At 35.7% G+C, this 21096-nt stretch overlaps 1 protein-coding gene across 2 annotated transcripts in view; it reads right to left on the reverse strand.

Moving 5' to 3' along the window:
- Window positions 1-21096, reverse strand: part of PDE8A (phosphodiesterase 8A) — a 258809-nt gene that overhangs the window by 104126 nt on the left and 133587 nt on the right. The gene's annotated exons all lie outside the window — the stretch shown is intronic.

The following is a 21096-nucleotide window of genomic DNA, read 5'->3' on the forward strand; positions in this document are numbered from 1 at the left end:
AAGGAACTGAATATTGTGAATTGGGCACAAATCAGATCCTCTCTGTTGCTTAGTAAGGAGTCTTTAAACCTGTCCCCAGGTAACGTCTCTACTTGATCCTCAGACTTTTGGAATCTGTCACTAACCCCTGCTTACCATGTAGATACCAGTGTCTATCTTTGATACCTTCCACTCAGTATCTTGAATTCCCACTAACCAGCTCGATCTACTTATGATCAGTCCACTAATTTCTAGCCACTCCCTTTGGGAGGAATCTTCCAGTTATGGCCTTTCCCAACTCCTCTGTCCAAAAATTTTTTAGTTTGTGCCATGGAGGACCCTTGGTCTAACCCACAGCAAGTTCTGTCCTCAATTCTACATTAGGCAGACCCAAACACCTGTCCCTTTTTTTTCCCAAAATGAGTTGGGTACCAACTATCACAGATTAAAATAGAAGTGGGAGCTACAAACCCATTCCAAACAATTTCTTTTTAAATACTATGATAGAGGAAAGGGAAGTAGAATTGTGCAGCTCCCCACCAACAAATAGAGGGCTCAATGCTCTGGGAATCTGTGTTATAGATTCTTGGAGCAGGAAGGGAGATTAAAGATCAGTTGTCCAGCCCTCAGATTCTACATCCTGGGATATAGAAAGATCTCATGGACATGACTGCTAGCCACTTTCAATGTTCTCAGGAGAAACATAAAAGGAAGCATGTATCCCAGGACATAAGTTATGTGAGTCTTAGGCATGCCCTCTCACACCTATGAGACTCACGTCAGCCTTTCTGGGCCTCAGATTATTTATAAGATCAAGTTTCCAGCTCTGAAAATATACTATGATCACATAATGAGAGAGGGGCAGATGTTCTTTTTTTTTTTTTTTTTTGATGGTAGGAGAAAGAAAAGGTTTCTACAAAAACAGACCAGCAAGTGACTTTAATTTTTGATAAAATATTATTATTAGAGGGATGATTTGTGAGCATTTAGAAAGAGTAGTGCTCATCATTAAGTTCAGCATGGGCTGATCAAGAAGACCTCATGCCAGATAAATTTCTTTTCTTTTTATGACACAGGATTACTAGACTAAATGATTAGGTGACTGTCATGGACACAATATAGCTTGATTTCACAAGGCATTTGACAAGGTTTCTCATGATTACTTTATGGACAAAATGGAGAAATTTGGACCACATGACACTATAGTTAGGTGGATTTGAAAGTGTTTGAATGAGTGTGCCCAAAGAGAAATGGTTAATGGATTGATAACAACCTTAAGAGAAAGAATTAAAATGATAATAGCTTACAATATGCACAGTGAAATGATCATCACTTATAGCATCCAAAGTACCCTTTAGGGATCTGTCCTTGGCTCTATGCTGTTCATTTTTTTATAACAATGATTTGGATGATAAAATATGTTGTGCTTATCAAATCTACAAATACCATGAAGCTGAAAGAGATAGTTAATATGATGGATGAATCAGCATCTCCTCCCCCAAAGATTCTGTCTTCTATGACTTACTATTCTAACCTAATAGGAATAAATGCAAAGTCTTATTCTTAAGTTCAAAAACTCAACTATAAAAATACAAGATTGGGGAAGCAGGGCCAGGCAAAAAAGCAGGTTAAAAAAAAGATCTAAAAGTTTTAATAGATTCTAAGTTATGCAACAACAGTATAGCACAGAACCCCCAAAACAAAGAAATATACTCTTAAGCATTAATAGAGATATAGTGTTTAAAATAAGAAGGCTAATAGTTTCAGTGTAATTTAAGTAAGTGCACATCTGGAGTGAGGCAGCTAAGTGGAGTATGGATAGAGCATACTGAGCTTAGAATCAGGAAAAGTCATCATCCTGAGTTCAAATCCAGCCTCAGACAATTACTAGCTGTATGATCATGGGTAAGTCACTTAACCCTGCTTGCCTCAGTTCCTCATCTGTAAAAATGAGCTGACAAAGGGCATGGAAAACTACTCTAGTATCTTTTTCAAGAAAACTCCCAAATGGGGCCATGGAGAGTTGACCATGATGGAAATGACTGAACTACAATATAATGAGTTCAGTTCTATACCACATATTTTGCAAAAGATATTTGCAAAGGATATTGCAAAGGATTATTTGCAATAATAACTAAGACTAAGTTTCAGATGAGTTGCCAAGATATATTAGTAAAGGGGGCTTAACCACAGGGAGTCCTCCCACCAATTATATCATATGCCCAGCCTCAGAACTTCCACCATTTTGAATCCATCCACCCATCTAATGCACGTGTGTGTGCATATATACACACATTCACACAGTGACAAAGCAAAGGGATTTCCAAAAAAGGTTGGCCAGCTAGGGAAAGGACTGTAGACTATGGCATACAAATGACAGACTGAATAAACTAGTGAAGCTCCATCTAGAGAAGATTTAGCACACGATAGCGGTCTTCAAACATTTAAAAGTATGTCAGTTGGGTAAGGAGTTATACTTCTTTGTAGCACCAGAACAATGAATGGAAGTTGTGAAGGTATTTTCTGCCTATATTAATGAAAGCCCTATGGTCTGAGTGAAAAAGTATTATTACTCCATAGAGGAAACGAAACTTTAGTAACTTGGTCTCCACCAATTCAGAATTTGATTCTTATATATTATCCTGAATTGGACTGAAGCTTACCTTTGCCCAAATTAAGAAAAAAGTTTGCTAAGCAAATGAAAGTTTTAACAAGATTGCCAGGGCATGTGTAATTAATTTAATAGGCCAAATTCATTCAACATGCATTAATTAAATGTCAACTATATTCCAAGCATATATAGTTTATAAATAAATACACATTTAAATATGCATACTTGGTTCCATTTTTTTCCCTGACAGAGGTGTGTACAATCAAAAAAAGCTAAAGAAAATTAGTTTAGAATACACTTTATATGAAAAGAATGCTGTGATTTTCATTTGCACAGTCATCAATTGATGATCATTTATTAATGGAAGTACAAGAAAGAAAAATTCTATTGGCAAACAGCAGGGACTAGGTTCTGTGGCTATCCAACATTTGAAACACTGTAGTTTCCCACCTTCTACTTATTTGTAGAAGTATTCTACACATAGGATGGGGGTGGAGAGCCTAAACTGTCTCATATTTTCAGGTGTATTTGTGATCCCACATATTTGAATGTCCCATGTCCTCAAGAACAAGAGCATACCAGACTCAGCTCTGTGTCTTTATGTGGCCCATCACAGTGTCTTCCTCAGAGCAGGCTCTCAGTAAATATCTGCATTTCACTTATGAACTTGAATTACAACAGGCCACATTCATTAGATGGAATTACTAATAGGGAAAATAGAGGGTTCTTTATTCTCTTATTTAAAAAATTAGTGTTGATTTGTGCCAACATAAACTCAGATTTTCCCCTACTTGTCATATGGATGATCAATCAGATTAAGAATTTCCTCAAATCTAATTTATTTCAAACTTAGGTTCAAATTCTAACTTGGATACTAATTATCTGGAAGTTCTTGAGTAAATCACTTAAACTTTTTAGGCTTTAGTTTTCTCATCTTTAAGATGAGGGGATTAGATGAGATTAGTAATTTTTTTCAATCGTGTCTAATTTATCATTGACCTATTTGGGGTTTTCTTGGCAAAGACACTAGAGTTGTTTGCTATTTCCTTCACCAGCTCATTTTATAGATGAGAAAATTGAGGCAGATGGGGTTAAACCAGTGATTTACCTAGGATTACATAGCTAATAAAGATTTTAATTTTCCTGACTCCAGGCCTAGTGCTGAATCCACTATATCGCCTAGCTGTCCTTTCAATTTCCTTTTAGTTCTACATCTATGAACTTAGAAACCTAAATTCAACTTGAGGAGGGAATAATAGACCTAGGGAAGTAATCAATAACTTTCTTCTTGTAAAGTTGTTTAATAGTTAACAAAGACAGCATACAAGAACAGCACACTCTCTAGTAGAGGAATGGAGAGAACACTACATTCCAATCTTCAACTAAGGAGGAAATAAATAAAAGGGACCAAATATACTTCTCCAAAACGAGAAATTGGCTAAGAAACAGCACTAGCCAAATGTTCCATGTAATTGGTGGTTTTATTTTTTTTTTTCATTCTCATTCAGAAACTCCACTAGTACATTCCACATTGGGCCAGGAATGGACAGGAGAGCCTCCCTCAGGCAATGTAAAGTAGATCAAGTCCTTTTCATAACACTCCAAATTTTTTATGACTCGTTGACTTTCATTTATTATATCATTTTGTTCCTTTTATTAAATACTAGAGGAATTATAACTATGCCAGTTTTGACCCAGCACAACCTCCCTCCATCCTCAACCAAAAACCAAACCCAAATTAGTTAGTCTTTGACTGTACTTTAGAAATCCCAACTTGCAAAGATGTACTTAGAGAATGAGAAGGCAATTTCAGGCAATATCTGGAATTCAGTGGGGGGTAGAAAATCTCAGCAAAATCTAGAGTTGTCCTTTTGTCTGAGTAGAGCTTCCCAACCTTTCTGTAAGGGTCTATTGCTCTCTTCTTCATTTGACCATCAGCTTTGGTAAAGATAGGGGGATAAGGTAGAGAGGTAGAGAAAGTAAAAGAAAGGTAAAGAGAAAGTAGAAAGGGATATTTTACTGGCAAACTATAGGGACTAAAATATGCAGGCTACTCATCAGCCTCCAGTATTTGAAACAATGTGATTTCTAACCTGCTTATTTCCAGAAGTATTTTATACATGTGATGGGAATGGGGAGTCTCAATTGGGATGCCTTTTCACAGTCTCAAACACTCAGATGTATCTGTGATCCTATCCATTTGAATGTCCTCTCTAACCTATCCAAGCTAGTCTATCCTGAGATACTCTAATAAATGTATTTTCATAAGCTCAAAACAGGGGTCTGACCAAAAAGCTGAATATTAAGAAGCACATCTATAAATTTTAATTTGACCATTGGTAGTCCAAATGCAAGATTCTTTTCCAATGGCTTCTATGGATTCAAAGAGGGAAAAAAAATTAAAGCTTATATTTCTGAGGCTGAATTATAAGGAAATCCATAATAGGGTTCTGATATATAATTCTGGCTTACATACAGCAGACTATTGATGAACCTGTAGTAGCTAAGCACTTTGAGCAGTTCTTGTAACTCTCCCTACTCATTCCCATTTTGTGAGAAGCTAACCATATATGTAAAGGCACATGGTTACAGAACAGAATATGAAAGCTTAAAGTTATCAAAATCTCTTCTACAATGTACCTGGCAAGCAGACAACCAGTCACTGCCTGAATTATCTCCAGTGAAGATGAAGTCATTCATTACCTACTTAGGATAATTTCTTTTTTGGATAGCTCTAATTGTTAAGAAGTTTTTCCTTGAATTAAATCTAATTTTTTAGAATTTAGGATCAATAAATCAACAAACATTTATTAAGCATCTTTCCTGCATCAGGCATTGTGCTAAATCCTAGGGATACAAAAAGAAGCCAAAAACAGTTCCTACCAAAAAATTTACATTCTTATGGGGAAGACAACATATAAATAATTACATACAAATCAAGCTTTATACAGGATAAATGGGAAATATTTAACAGAGGAAGGCACTAGAATTACTTCTAGAAGAAGTCAAGTGATTTTGTTCATGGTCACACAGTTACTAAGGGTTAAAGGCAGGATTGGAATTCAGTTTTCATATATGTTCCATCCCAGTCAAAACAGGCTATTCACCATTCCCCAATATTCTTTCTTTTTTCTTTTTTTTATTAAAGCTTTTTCTTTTCAAAACATATGCATGGTAATTTTTCAACCATTCCCCAATTTTCTCTGCCCTTTATATATCTATATATCTATATCTATAAGCTATCGTATAACCTACCCATTGTTCTTGGAATAGTTTTCCCAAACCCATTTGTCTCAACCTGTTGAAAGCCAATTTTTTTTGTTCACAGATAGCACATTCTTCTTGAAGCTTTCCTGCCCCTCAGCTGCAAGTGAAGTTTCCCATCTTGAATCTTTCAAATCATCCAGACTGGATCTCTCCAATGAATAGCTACCATGCTGCAGCTTAGAGCTTTGTAATCTGTTTTATTCTCCTACTGGAATATAAATTCCTTGTTTCATTTTTGGATCATTTTCTAGTACAATGGATTATATTTTATGGCCACTTAAGTGTTAGTTTGGTGAATGGAAATAATAAATCAAAGCTATTTCTAATAACTTTAGAGATGGATAGCCTCACGGAAACATCATTACTCTACTGGAGTTTATTTCTTTAATCACACATTATTAACAGTTTGATTTTAACTAGTTTCTGATTGGTACAAATAGTAATTCTCTTGAAATCATCAGGACATTATTTGAAATTATAATTATGTGAAATATGGTCATTGGTTCCAACACAATAAAAATATGCAGGATTAATTCAAATAATTTTCTGCACTAATCAGTACCTAGTTATATGACTTAGTGGGGCAAGCACCATTTGCAGTAGACCTGCTGCTTTTAGAATAATGGGCAATTCACTTGCTCTCTCTGAGCATCATCAAGTTTCTTCATCTGTAAAATGAGGACATTGGATTTTATGATCTCTCCAATCTATTTGAACTCTAAATCTGAGATCCTATAACCTAGGATAAGATAAGGTCTCAGTTTTCTTCTGGCTCTGACTTTTTAATTTTATTTTTTTAAATTTTTTTCTGCTTATTTATCTTTTTATCATTAAATCTTTTTTTATTTTCAAAACACATGCATAGTTAATTTTTTAACATTATCTATGTTGTATGTGCAAAATTTTTATTTCAAATGTGTTCCAAATTTTTCCCTGCCTTCCTTCTACTCCTTCCTCTAAAAAACAAGTAATCCAATATATGTTAAACATGTGCAATTCTTCTGTAATATTTCCATAGTTATCATGCTGCATAAGAAAAATCAAGTCAAAAAGGAAAAAAATGAGATAAAAACAAAATGCTAGCAAACAACAATTTTTAAAAAGTGAAAGTACTATGTGGTGATCCAAATTCAGTCCCTACAGTCCTCTCTTTGGGTGCAAATGGCTTTCTTCAACACAATAGATTGTGGCTTGGAACTGTCTGTTTTATTTATGACTACAATTTTATATAGAAAACTTTCCGTACTTTGGAATAGTGAATATTCTAGAACAAAATGGCAGGGGAAAAAAAAGAGAAATTGGACTTTCCTATTTGGGGAACATATAATCATCTCACACAGAAAGGAAATGAAGTTAAAAGAAAAAGGATTTTAGGTGATTGCATTTATGGAATGATGTTTCCCAATGATACCAGTTTGTAAATCATTTAACAACCTACTATATAATGGTAGAACAGACCCGGAATAAGCCATTTCTGTTTTTATTACTATCTAAAAACCTATACCTATCAATCATTACCAAGATTAAAGTAGAACTCCCATCAATGAAGTAAGGCAGGAAAACAATCAATACAGGATACAGGATGGCCCTACCTCACTAAAACCAGGTAGACATTATCTAATTCAGAATGGTGCTTTGGGTTGGGCCCTCCATTTTCAAGTTTCTAATCCTGCCTATTCTAATGACTCTTACCTATTTGGACTGACACAAATTACTTCTAGTCTCTGGGGCCTCAGTTTCTACATCTGTATAGTGAGCATTTTGCAAAAATCATCAGTATTTCTAAACAGTACTAGCAAAAATGGGGGAAAAAAAACCAAGAGAAATTCCATTCAAAATAACTATGAAGTGAATAATTATCTGGATAAATAAATAAATAAATAGAAATGAATGAATAAATAAATGCCTATCAAGACACATTCAGGACTTAAACAAACACAACTATTAATTAAAAATTATTAAGACCAGAAATAGAAAGATATTTTTTGTCTGTGACTGGGCAATATCAATATGATTAAAAAATGATGACACTAGCTAAATTAATTTATGGATTTGGTCCTCTACTAATCAAACTTCCAATCCAAAGGATTATTTTATAAAGTTAGATAAAACAATAAATTCATTCATTAGAATAAAAATCTATGATCTCAAAGGAATTTTTTTAAATCAAGAATTAAATAGGTCTACTATTACTAGGCCTCAATTATATAAAAAAGTAGCAAACATAAAAAATTACAACCACATCTCCTGTCTCACACACTTTTTCCTTAGTTCAGGCTTTCATCACCTCCCACTCCATTATTGTAACAGTCTCCTAATTGACCTCTAGTCCATTCTACATACTCCTCCAAGTGATTTCCCTTAAGGGCAGATCCCACCATATCACTGTGTACTCCCCACTAAAGTATCTCTAAACATCCCTAAGATTCTAGTATAAAATACAAACCCTTCCATTTGGCTTTTAAAGCCCTATACAACCTATACAAGCTCCACCTATCTCACTGGACATTACTCTACCTCCTGCCCTCTGTGACCCAGCCAAAGTGGCCTCTCTGTCCCTCACCCGTCCATTGCTGAGCCTTTGAACAGTCATTCACCCTACATACATATACCCAATTTAAGTCACTCATCAAATTTCTTCTTGTTAACTGTCTGGACTCTCCTTTGCATGTGTATACTTTCCCCTCCTTCCCTATTACACTGTGATAATAGTTGCTAATATTTATGCTTTGCACAAATCGTCTCTCTTTATTCTCACAACACTCTTTTGAGGTAGGTGCTATTCTGTTCCTTCAGATAAGGAAACTGAGGCTGAAGGAAGTTAAGTGAGCTCCAATTGAGCTCCAGACCTGAGTCTGGATTTGAATTCGGGTCTTATTGCTTTCAGGTTCAATCCTTTACCCACTATGTGGTGTGGGTCTCCTATTAATTTCATGAAAGCAGGGGTTGTAGAGAATTTATCTGTGCATCCCTAATGGTTAGCATAGTGCTTTGTATACAGTAACTGCTTAATAATTGCTGCTAAATAAATGAATGTTAATTAATGCATATTATTTCTAATTGTATCCATGTTTTTGTATCACTACGTTTGTTGTTATAACTTTTTTTAAATGATCTTTTTTGCCTATTCATTAACTTTATTTCCCACTCCTTGATCCCCACTCAGTTCACAGATTTTAGCAACAAGTTGCTAGATTTGCTAACCATGAACGTTTTCGTGTAACTCAGCTATTATTCATGGAACATTTCTTTTAGAGAACAGAAATTCTTACTAAGCCAATATGGTTTTTCACTTTTCTGATGAAGTACCACACCATGGCTAGTATCTATGGAAACACCTCGCCATAGGCTCCGACTTTCTTGATTTCTCAATAAACAAAACCTCAAGAACAAAATACTGAAAATGTACCCACTAAAGATGCAGGGCTCAACTGATACCAGAGGCACCCATAAAATTGCTTCACATCATTATATCACCATTGAAAGAGTATGGCAGAGGGGGCTAGCTCGGTGGCACAGTGATTAGAGCATTGGCCCTGGAGTCAGGAGGATCTGAGTTCAAATCTGGCCTCATACATTTAACACTTCCTAACTGTGTGAGCCTGGGCAAGTCACTTAACCCCAATTGCAAATGGAAGAAGAGAGGGAGAGAGTGAAGGAGAGAGGGAGAAAGAGAAGGAGAGAGGAAAGGAGGAAGGAGGGAAGGAGGAAGGGAGGGAGAAAGGGAAGGAGGGAGGGAAAAAGGGAAGGAGGGAGGGAGAAAGGAAAAGAAGGGAAAAGAAAGGAAGGAAGGGAAGGAGGGAAGGAGGGAAGGAGGGAAGAATAAGATAGTTGAAAAGGTTTGTTCTCACCAGCTTAGACTATCCAAATTCTAAGAGATCTTAAAGATACAGCTAGTTCAAATCTCTCATTTTATATATGAGGAACTAGGTCTCAGAGAGGTTAAGTCACTAACATTCATTTTATTATTTAGCTATACACTGATTAGTACAAATAATGAATTCCAGGAAATAGTCACATTATTCAAACTTGTACTGCATATTCTATTGGTCTACAACCAATTTCTTCATTTTACATAATTAGAACTTCTTATAGTACATATTTGTATACATGTATTTCTAGTATAGATTATAAAACTTTCTCAAACTATAATAACATGAACTGGCAAGATGTTAAACTACGCTAACATCTACTAGAAATCTAATTCTTCGAAATGTAGAATATCTAATAAATTCTTAATGGCTCTTCCTGAAAATTTTATCTCTCAGAAGGTAGAGGAAGAAACAAGAGGAACTCCTATTCTGTAATTATTTTTGACTAACAAGGAAGAGAGTTGGTTGAAAATATGGAAGTGACAGGAACCTTGGGAGACAGTGACCACATCAACATGAAGTTTATAATAACAAAGAAAGAGAACACTGTACATAGTTATATGTGTTTCCTAGACAATAATAATAATAATAATAATAACAACCAAAAACCCTCATCTAACTTCAAAAAAAGAAAAGGCACTATCTCATGGTCAGATAGATATTCTAAAAGAGAATATGCCTCATCTGAGATGATTGACCCTGAAAAAGAAATTCTGACATATAATGAGAAAACACATCAATAAGGAAGAGAAGTAGAAAGCACATAAACAAGTCAATGCAGTTTTCAAGTGAGCCATCTATTTAGCTCAAGCATTAATAGAAAATGTACAAAAGATCAAATGAGGAGCCAAATATGAACATAAAAAGGGTGATCACAAGCCTATCAATACACATTCAAAAAGGCTATAGTCCCATATGACCTGAAGCTTTTGAAAAAATTCTGCAGGGAAATTTTTTAAATTATTTTAAAAGCTGTGGTAATAGGCACACTGTTTGAAGAAGGTGTTAACTACTGTTACTAGGTGACACAGAGAAGGCAGAACTACTCAACTCCTATTTAGTACTAGTTCTCTCCAGCAAGAATAATAATTTTCAAAATGCAAAATATAACAAGCAATATGTGAAGGAAACTACAGAGGTAAGATGAGTGGAAAATAGTTCCTAACTATTTTAGCTTTAAATTGCCAAGATTGGATGAATTAAACATCAGAATGCTAAAGAAACTTGAAGCCTTGATTTGGGCAATGCTATGTATCATCACAAGCTTTTGTCAGTGAGTGAAGTGAAAATGTTAAAATCACATATTTTCTATTGAGAAAATATTAAATCTGTAAATAACAAAGCTGAGGAAGAGCTAGTGTCAGATAACAATATTTATACAGGAAAGTGTTTTATGGACATTATTTCTCACAACATCCTTGTACACTAAGTACTACAAGTATTATTATCCTCATTTTGTTGAGTCATTTCAATCGTGTTTGACTTACAGATGAGGAAACTGAGGTCAACAGGGTTAAGTGACTTGCCCAGGGTCACAAAACTACCAAATGTCTGAGGCCACATTTGAAGTCAGGAAGATGATTTCCTGAATCCAAGCCCAGTGCTCATTTTACAGATGAGGAAACTAAGAGAGTGGTGAAGTGATTTGCCCAGATTGTAGAACTAGTGAAGGATCTCAGATGGGATTCAAAACAGATTTTTCTTGATTTCAAGTTCATCAAATTATACTATAGGATCTCTGAAATATTTAAAAATATCTCAATAGTTTAAAATACCAGGAGAAAGCCAATAAGATAAAATTTAATAGATATAAATGTAAAATTTTATGCTTTAGGTTCATGAAATTAAATGCATAAATATAGAATAGGGATGATCTAACTTGGGAGCATTTCAGGTGAAAAACATCTGAAAGGGTTTCAGTTAACCATTAACTGAATAGGAGTTATATATTGATGTCACATAGGAGTTGATAGGAAAATTCAGCCAACAAAATAGCTTACTACCCTGCTTTTATGAAAGGAACAACCATGTACCTTGATTAGGGTATCTGCAATACAAGTTTTGGCTAAGCCTGAATCCCTGTTATGAAATATAGGATGACTGAAATTCAAAAAGGCAATCACATTTTTTAATCAAAGCAGAACATTTACTGTTTAAAAAAAAAAAGGGGGGGAGGGCAATTCCCTTGACAACAGAGTATCACCTAAACACTATTTTGTGTGTGTGCGTGCGCTTCTCTTAATATGTCTGCTACCATTATGTATTTCTGACATAAATTCCCCAAACAAGCTGTTAAGTAAGTTTAGGGAGCAGCAGCAGGTGAGGTATATGAGTAAGAGGAATTGGAGAAAAGTCTAATAGCACCAGAGAAACAATATGCAGTTGTCTCTTTACTAGCCACTTTGGGGCTAGTCAATCTCTTTCCTCTTGCCACATATCTTTTCACCATATTGCTAATATATGGGGAGGAAGAGACTAAATAATCCTAGCAGGAAAGGGAAGGGGAAGACTGGACAATCCCATTGTGTCTACCTCACAGTAACTTCTGAATGGAAAGAAGGTTCCAACTAATAAAGGGTGAATTTCATTTTCAACATCCCCTTTCTTTCCATAGCTAACTCAAAAAAATGAGGGCTGAATTGATCCAGGAAGAAGGAATCCTATCTCCTTTCTTCATTCTCTCTGTGAAACCCAGTAAATAGATTTGTCTTTGGCCTGTTGATTTGTCCAGAGGTCTGGAGTCTGAAGGATGAGCAGCTTCTGTTTAGATGACCACTTCTTTATTTTATCATTCAGCCTATATCCTTGCCTGCTGGTGGAGCTTTCTAGGAAAGATAGGATTATTTGCATTTTGGGCTCCAAGTCAATCCAGTTCAATTCAATTCAACCCAAGGTTCATTAGGATACTTAAGAGGCTCCATAGATAGATAGGCTGCTGAACTGGGAGTCAGGAAGAACCAAATTCAAATACTGTTTCTAACTTTAACTAGCTATGTGACATTGGGCAAGTCATTTAATCTATCTCAAGTACTATTAGGAATGATAATAGCATCTACCTCACAGGGTGGTTGTGAAGATGGGATGTAATAACATATGTAAACACTCTCCAAATCTTAAAGGACAATACGAAAGCCAGCTATTATTACTTTCCTAAGTGCTAGGCAATGGGAGTACAAAGATGAATAATAGCACAGCCAAACAATGTGCAGTCTGGTGTATATGTTGGAGGGGAGAGGAAGGGAGAGATGGGATGGATAACAATATCCATGCTGCCCAGCATTAGTTAGATTAATGAGAATCCCCTTTTTCCTAACTTATGTCTAAGTGTGTATGTACTTACACTTACATGTAAATAAGTATGTATATAAGTATATCCATGTCTATATGAAGGCTTTCAGGAGGAGAGACTATGCAAGTTGAATCTCCAAGGATCATCCTAGGGTCTTAGACATAAAACTACAAGGGACTTGGAGGTTATCAAGTCCAATGTTCCTCAATTTAGGGGGAGGAGGAGGAAACTGAGGCTCAGAAACATAAAATGATTTTCTCATTGTATAAAAGTAGGAAAGAGGAAAGATTAGCATTGGAAGCCAAGCTCTCAGACTCTAAATTCAAAGCTCTTAAAAGGAATTTCTCAACACGATCACTTGTATGTAGTGGGCATTTAATAAATGTTTCTCTCATTGAATTGGACAGGCACTCACCTATTATATATAGATCTACCTCTCCCATTTTGATAAGAAAGCAAAGCCCTCAGGACCATTATCCCTCAGATACCCTAAGAAGCATTCAGGCCAGAGCCTCATGATCCTAGTTGAATAGAATGAAGTAACTGAGACCAGCTGAAGCCATTAGAGTGTCCAAGTGACATGGATAGTTCTACAGATTAAGGAGAAAGTAGAATTTTTACTCCTACCAAACTTAAAAAAACTTGTATCTCCCTCAACAAGATTCTGGAAATGGGGGCATCAGAAATCTTCCAGCTCCACACTGGGATTATGATTCTAACTGATAAAGTTCATGGGAATAAAGACAGGAGGGGGCATTGGCAAAACTGGCACAAAGGGGGATCCAGTCACACAGAGTGGGGCTCCAGCCCCAAGAATATGGTGGTCACCCTCACGGCTCGCTCTTTTTATATAATATTGAGATATTCCAGCAAAATGTTCTATACTGTACTTCCAGTTGTGAAGTCAGCAGACATCCCTTCCCCCTTCCTCTCTCTCTGTCCTTCCCTCAGAGCCAAAACAAACAAACTGAGTGCCTAATTGTTTTATTTTCTATACTCCAGTAACATATTGTTATGGTTTTGAACCAAACTAACTTTTGGGCTCTGGAATACGGATCATCTCCAAAGTAGGTCAGGAAGAACAATCTTTTTCAGCACTCCGGGGCTGCTCCCTTGTCAAGTGGCTAGGTCTTTGACTTTTTATGGTCAATACATGGCTCATGCTACAACTGTTACATCTTGCTGACCTCTGTCAAAACTCCCCCTTTCTACCATCGATATTCTGCAGAGCACATCCCAAGAAAGGATTTTCAAAAATGCTTGTATCCTCTGCCTATAATCTGTGGTCTCCCACAATCTCCTGTTGCTGCCTGGCTGCGCCTTCCCAGCAGCTCCCCACCTCTACACACTTCCTGGCAGGGAAAGGATGGCTGGAACGGGGGCCAGAACCCCGGGGTTCCAGTCTGGGATCTTCCATGAAAACGCTTTGTGACTTTGGACGAGTCATTTCATCTCATCTTGGCTTCAGGTCTTTATGTAACTCTTCTGGCTCTGATATTTTATAATCCATGATGCTCTGAACCTGTTTCTTTCCTGTTAAAATGGAAAGTTGGACCAATTATAATTTCATTCCTCTTGTATCTAATGACTAGGAGTTCTTACCTAAATGACCCCATGAGAAACGTACCAGAAGCATCACTTACATTTCAAAAATAGGTAACCATAAGGGTTAGTGGGATCAAATGAATTGAAGAAGGTTGCACAGCTAGTAAGTAAGTAAAGTTGAGACTTGAATCTGTGATTTCTGATTCCAAATCTAGTTTTCTCTACCTGAGCTGCTTCCTTGCTTTTAGAATAATGTCCTGAACTCAGAGCTAGGTCAAGTAATGGAAATCACAGGTGATTAGGATACACAATCAAGCACTATGGAAATATGAATCCTGAATCTTCCAATTCTGATTTTTTTTAATATTGATATCACATGGTATACTGAGAAGAGCAGTAGACTTTTAATGGAATGTCCTGTTAAAGAAATGATGGTCACTGAAGTATCCATTTATCTGAAAATATTCTTTTAATAATGAAGAAAAAAAGTAATTTCTGACAACAGAAATCAACTGATGAAAGATCTTGGTTTGAAAATCTTCTCAAAAATTCTTTTTCCTGGAGCAAAAGATTTAACATTTTTTAAGTCTCAATTTTTTGATCTGTAAAAGAGAACAATAATACCTATGATACTTTCCTTATAGGATGGTTGTGTTGATCAAATAAAAATAATATGGTAAAGGGTATTATAAATCTTAAAGCCTGAGAGATATTCAATTTTTTAAATCAATTTATGAGGACAAATCCCAAAATACATTTCTTCTTGTCATGCATTAACTCTGACTTTGACATATGCATTCGTTGGACAGTATAATGTCTTTGAATTTGCATGCACAAGGCAAAAGGCCTTTGATTCAAGTATTTTATTTTGGGGAAATATTACTTAGGTAAATACCATGGAAATTATTTTGTTTTCATTGGGGGCAGGGATGGAGTAGAGCCACATTATCTCAAGACAGTTTTATCAGTTGAAGGTTGGCCTAAATTAAAGCAATACCATTCATATTTTACGAGTCAAGGGGAAACACAAAAATTATAATTCCCAAATTAAATCATAGGCACAGATGAAGGAAAAAAATTAGACTTCCACTTCTTTAATAATGCATCTTTCAAGTAAAATATATCACAATTCAATTTTCTCCTTTGAGACTTGGGATGAAAAGAAAAGGATGAAAAGGAAAAAAAAAAAAGAAAGGGATGTCTATGCAGTCCTCTTCACCCTCAGCAAAGAGACATAATGAAAGCATTTCCCTGAGAACTACTCTGATTAATGGGGTTAGATTGTGGAGTGTTGAATAATCAAATATCAAAGTGAGGATTTTATTATGTCAATAAGAGGTATAGAGAAAAAAACCTCACATAGTGGGTAGAATGTTGGGATAAATGGAAGGTTTTAAAAGTCTGTTCCTTCCCTTTTTTTCTCCTTAGAAGAGTGGCAAAGCACAATGATGTGAAGGTAGCAGACACTTAATAATGAATTAGAGGAACTGAATCGGAGAGATTATGATTTCAGAGTGTGGGGGGAAAGAAAAGTTACCAAAAATGGAGGTATACAATGTCGAGGAAAGGCTGAATTTCACATCCATATATCCCAACTTGAAAGAAGTCTGATGATTTTGTTCATATTTTTTCTCTAGTCAAGATTGATCATTATAACTATACAAAGTTCAGATTCATTTTATTTTTATCATTATATTATTTTAGTAAAATCAGTCATACCTACTTTTAGTATACCAATGTTTCTCTGGGTTTTTCATAAACATGAATATCTTCTCATATGGCTCAATAACATTGTTTAACCTTTTCTGTTACTCCTCAAACAGTTAGGCACCCACTTCATTTCCAATTCTTTTCTACCACAAAAATTGTTAATCTGCTTTTGACTTCACTGAAGTCTGGCTGGGAATGAGATTTCTGATTCAAAAGGTGTGAGTTTAGATATTTTTCTTGAATTATTCCAAACTGTTTTCCAGAATAATTGAACCAATGGAAGGAAACACTGGCTATGGAACCAGAAGATCTGGATTCAAATCCCACCCCTGATAATTAGAATTTGAGTGGCAACTTCATTTCCCTGTCTCAGTTTCTTCTTCTGTAAAACCAAGATATTAGGCTATTGTCTCTAAAATCCCTATCCAGTCTAAAGCTATGATTCCAAGATAAGTCATATATCTTCCAGGATTCTTTTAAAGAGCCTATCTTCCCACAGTTCTTCCAACATTGACTGTTTCCATTTTTTAAAATTATCTTTGCTTATTTTACAGCAATGAGATGAAGTTGAAGAGTTGTTCCATTGTGCATTTCCTTTATTTTTTCTGATCTGGAATGTTTACATATAGTCAGTGACAGTTTGAAGTTGTTCTTTTGAATTCTATTCATCTCTTTGGTCACTTATTTATTGCTATTAATTCCCTAAGTTCCTGGGACATAAAGCTTTTATCACAGATATTAGATACAAAGATTTCCCCCAGAATTGTTTGTTTTATTTTTTATGATGATTTCTATTCCTTGTTTGGATAAGAATTCTTTCTTGTACTCACAAAAATCCCTTATTTTACAGATGAGGAACTTGAAAGCCAGAATGGTTAAGTGGCTCAGCTTCAGTAACAGAATGAATACCAGAAGCAGCATTTAAACTCTTTCCTCTAACTCCAAATTCAATATCACTTCCACTGTGTTCCATGGACTAACACACAGGCTCCCATAGGTATTTTAATAATCAAGAAAGGAGCCCAGAGTGAAACTCACATTCTCTGACTGAAAATCCAGAATTCTTTCCAGAATTACCATGAAGAATTCTTATATAAATTCTTAAAGTCCCACACTTCTGCAGCCCAAGCAATAGAAGTAAGATATTTCAGTTGCATTTAGAGGGAAGAAATTGAGTAATCTAGGAAGAAAATACTGACTCCAAGGATGAATAGGGATATACTAATTGGATAGGAGAGCCTAGAAGAGAAAGATTTAATACTTCACACTTCAAACTAAAATGAGTAACATAAAACTGAGTACTTTGATTCAACATTTACCTACTCTATGTAGAATATGATGACAGACTTGTAGAAGAGATAAAATTTGAATAAGAAAGTACTCCTGCCCCTATGGAGTGTCCATTCTAATAGGTTTGCTATGACATATACATAGAAGACTATAATACACAGTATTACATGAGATTAATGAGGTATAAAACAAACTGCCATATGAAGTCTGAAGAAGAAAGTCATTAAAATCCAAAAAGGCAGGGAGATTAGCTTCATAGAGAAAGTAGTGTTTGATCTGGGCTTTAAAATGAGAATAAGAATCCAACTAAATGATATACACATATATAATAAATAATAACATATAATATATGCACATAATAATATGATCAAAGGCCCAAAGGTGGGAAAATAATGGATATGTTGGAAATTTTTTTTGAATAATCTAATTTGGCTAGGTCATGGAGTACTAGCTGGAAGTAGTGAGAAATAGATCAGGAAAAATAAAGAGTCAGGCAGATAGATGAAAGAACCAGGAAAAGGATTAAGAATTTGACATAGGAAAGAGGAAGCTACTGGCAATTATTTGAATGTGGAAATGCCATAAGCAGCTCTGTAAATAAGAATGGTGATTCTTTCAGCAGGTAGAGGGAGAAAAGGTGAGTGTAGTCCGGCTCTTGAATGAGTCTTGTTCTATCTAACCCTGACTAGGAATAAGAGAAGGGAATAGAGAGGAAGGGACTTGTGGTCTGTAATTAATCATTTGCACAAAGTGCTTCCCTTGTATCAGAGCAAAAATGGAAATCCCTTTGCATGTGTTATGCTGTTATGGGCTCTGTAGGTGAATAATGTGACCAGAAAAGAATAAAGAAAGTCTAGAGATTTCAGGGTCACTTATCTTGAAGTAGGATTCCTTGATTTCTAGAAAGATTTAATTAGAGAGTTATCCACAGAAGCAGTGATGAGAACCAAAGAGGAAGGAGATTCAAATTCTGCCCCTATTGCTTACTTTCTGTGTGATCTGAAATGAGTCATTTAGGCTTTCTTTGCTTCAGTTTCTTCATCTCATGAAATTAAGAGTTTATGTGACGAGGAGGAAGAATTTAATTTAATGAAATAGGGGGTAGAAGGCATCATAAAAGGTAAAACAGGCAACGTATGGAAAGAGAACTGCAATCAAAGCAATCACCAAAGCAAAGCACCCTCTGCTACCTGACAGAGAAGTGATGGACTCAAGGCACAGAAAGATATATATGTATATGGGTATGTGTGCATACACATGTATATATATACACACATATACACATATACATTCCCACCCTTCCTGATAAAGATAATATGTGTATGTGTGTGTGTGTGTGTGTGTGTCATAAAGGCTTTTTCCCCCTTCTATTTTTAATGGGGGGAAGGATTAGCAAATAAGATGCAAAAAAAAGAGAGGCACTGAAAATTTTTTAATGTATAGAAGAGAATAGAAGGAAGTTCAGGAAGAAACACAGATAAGCAGGCAATTTTTAAAGTAACATATGGAATTTGTACACATTTTTTAAAGAAAATGATATGAAATGGAGATTCATGGTTTCATATACATTTTTCTTTTTGTATTCTATTGTGTATATGGAAATATTTCTTTTAACATTAATATTCAGAATAAAAATTTTTATTTTCATTATTTAAAAAAAAATTCTTTCTTTTGTCCTGTCCTTTTTCCAAAGAATTTTCCAAAACAATAGAACTTGTGCATGCCTTTTTTCTGCCTTCCTATAGGTATGTTATGGGATCCCAACTATTTTGTGATCAATCAATTAACAAACATATATTAAGCACCTGTTATGTGTCAAACATTGTAGTAGGTGCTAGGGATACAAATACAAAAATCCTTACTTTCAAGGAACTTATATCAGATAAAACAACATATTTATATAAGTAACAAGATAGATTCAAGATTGTATGTGTGTGTGTGTATGCATGTGTGTATGCGTGTGTGTGTGCGTGTGTACACACAGAGGGACTAGGAGATGGTAAAAGAGATACAAAAGACTTCCTGTAAAAGGTGAGGGCCGTTGTCCATTCTGATTCCATTTTAATACATAGAAACAGGCCACTGAAGGACTTAAAAGTTCTGGGGAAGACGCCATAGGAATCCAAAGACATGGTCCCTAATTCTGTTCTTCCCTATTTTTATTGAGACTTGCCCTTCCACCACCTCTACCCCTAACTGAATTGTATGGACTTAAGAATGTAGATGGAAAATGGCAGAGAAAAGCCATGAAGCTGTCTGAGCTTTCCCCAGTCTTCCTTGGAAACAAGTTAACTCAAACCTCTAAATAGATTCTGGAATGATAGAACCTACAAAAAGACAGAGTGAAACAATTTTCCAGTTTAAGTTAACTTAGAAAGACTTGAGGAAAATCTATCTCATTTGGATAAGAGAGGAGTACAATCTAATATAGATGAAGTCTGGGCAAGCCAGTGAGAGGCTCTTAGCCACAGTACAGATTAGCAACTGAGGCCCTTCACTCCTGGCTCAGTAGCTGGTGGCACAGCAAGCCCCCTGTAGTAGAAAAGCTTCTGGTCTTCAACACAAGAAGTTTGGGACAGTTTTCTCTGCAATCCAGGAACAGAGCTCAACTTTAAAAAACATGCAATAGGCTAAAAAATGAGTAAAATGAAGGAAAAAATCTCTGACTATAGGAAGCTATTATGGTGACATGAGCTCAGAAGAGGATAACCATGTCAAAATGTCTACACGCAAGTCCTGGAAGGGAAAGATGAATTGGTCTCTTTATAAGAACTCAAAAAAATTTTTTTGTATCAAATAAGAGAGGTAGAAGAAAAATGGGAAAAGATGTGTACAAGAGAGACAGTCAATAGCTTGGAAAAGAAAGAACAAAAATGACTGAAGAAAACAAGTTCTTCAAAAATGCAATTGATGTTGGTGGAATTGTGAACACATCCAGCCATTCTGGACAGCAATTTGGAACTATGCTCAAAAAGTTATCAAACTGTGCATACCCTTTGATCCAGCAGTGTTTCTACTGGGCTTATACCCCAAAGAGATACTAAAGAAGGGAAAGGGACCTGTATGTGCCAAAATGTTTGTGGCAGCCCTGTTTGTAGAGGCTAGAAGCTGGAAAATGAAAGGATGTCCATCAATTGGAGAATGGTTGAGTAAATTGTGGTATATGAATGTTATGGAATATTATTGCTCTGTAAGGAATGACCAGCAGGATGATTACAGAGAGGACTGGCGAGACTTAGATGAACTGATGCTGAGTGAAATGAGCAGAACCAGGAAATCATTATATACCTCAATAACGATACTGTTTGAGGATGTATTCTGATGGAAGTGGATCTCTTCGATAAAGAGAGCATTAATTGATCAAAGATGGACAGAAACAGCTACACCCAGAGAAAGAACACTGGTAAATGTATATAAACTGCTTGCATTTTTGTTTTTCTCCCCGGGTTATTTATACCCTCTGAATCCAATTCTCCCTGTGCAACAAGAAAACTATTCGGTTCTGCACACATATATTGTATCTAGTATATACT

This window comes from Antechinus flavipes, chromosome 2 (genome assembly GCF_016432865.1).
Source record: "Antechinus flavipes isolate AdamAnt ecotype Samford, QLD, Australia chromosome 2, AdamAnt_v2, whole genome shotgun sequence".
NCBI lineage: Eukaryota > Metazoa > Chordata > Mammalia > Dasyuromorphia > Dasyuridae > Antechinus > Antechinus flavipes.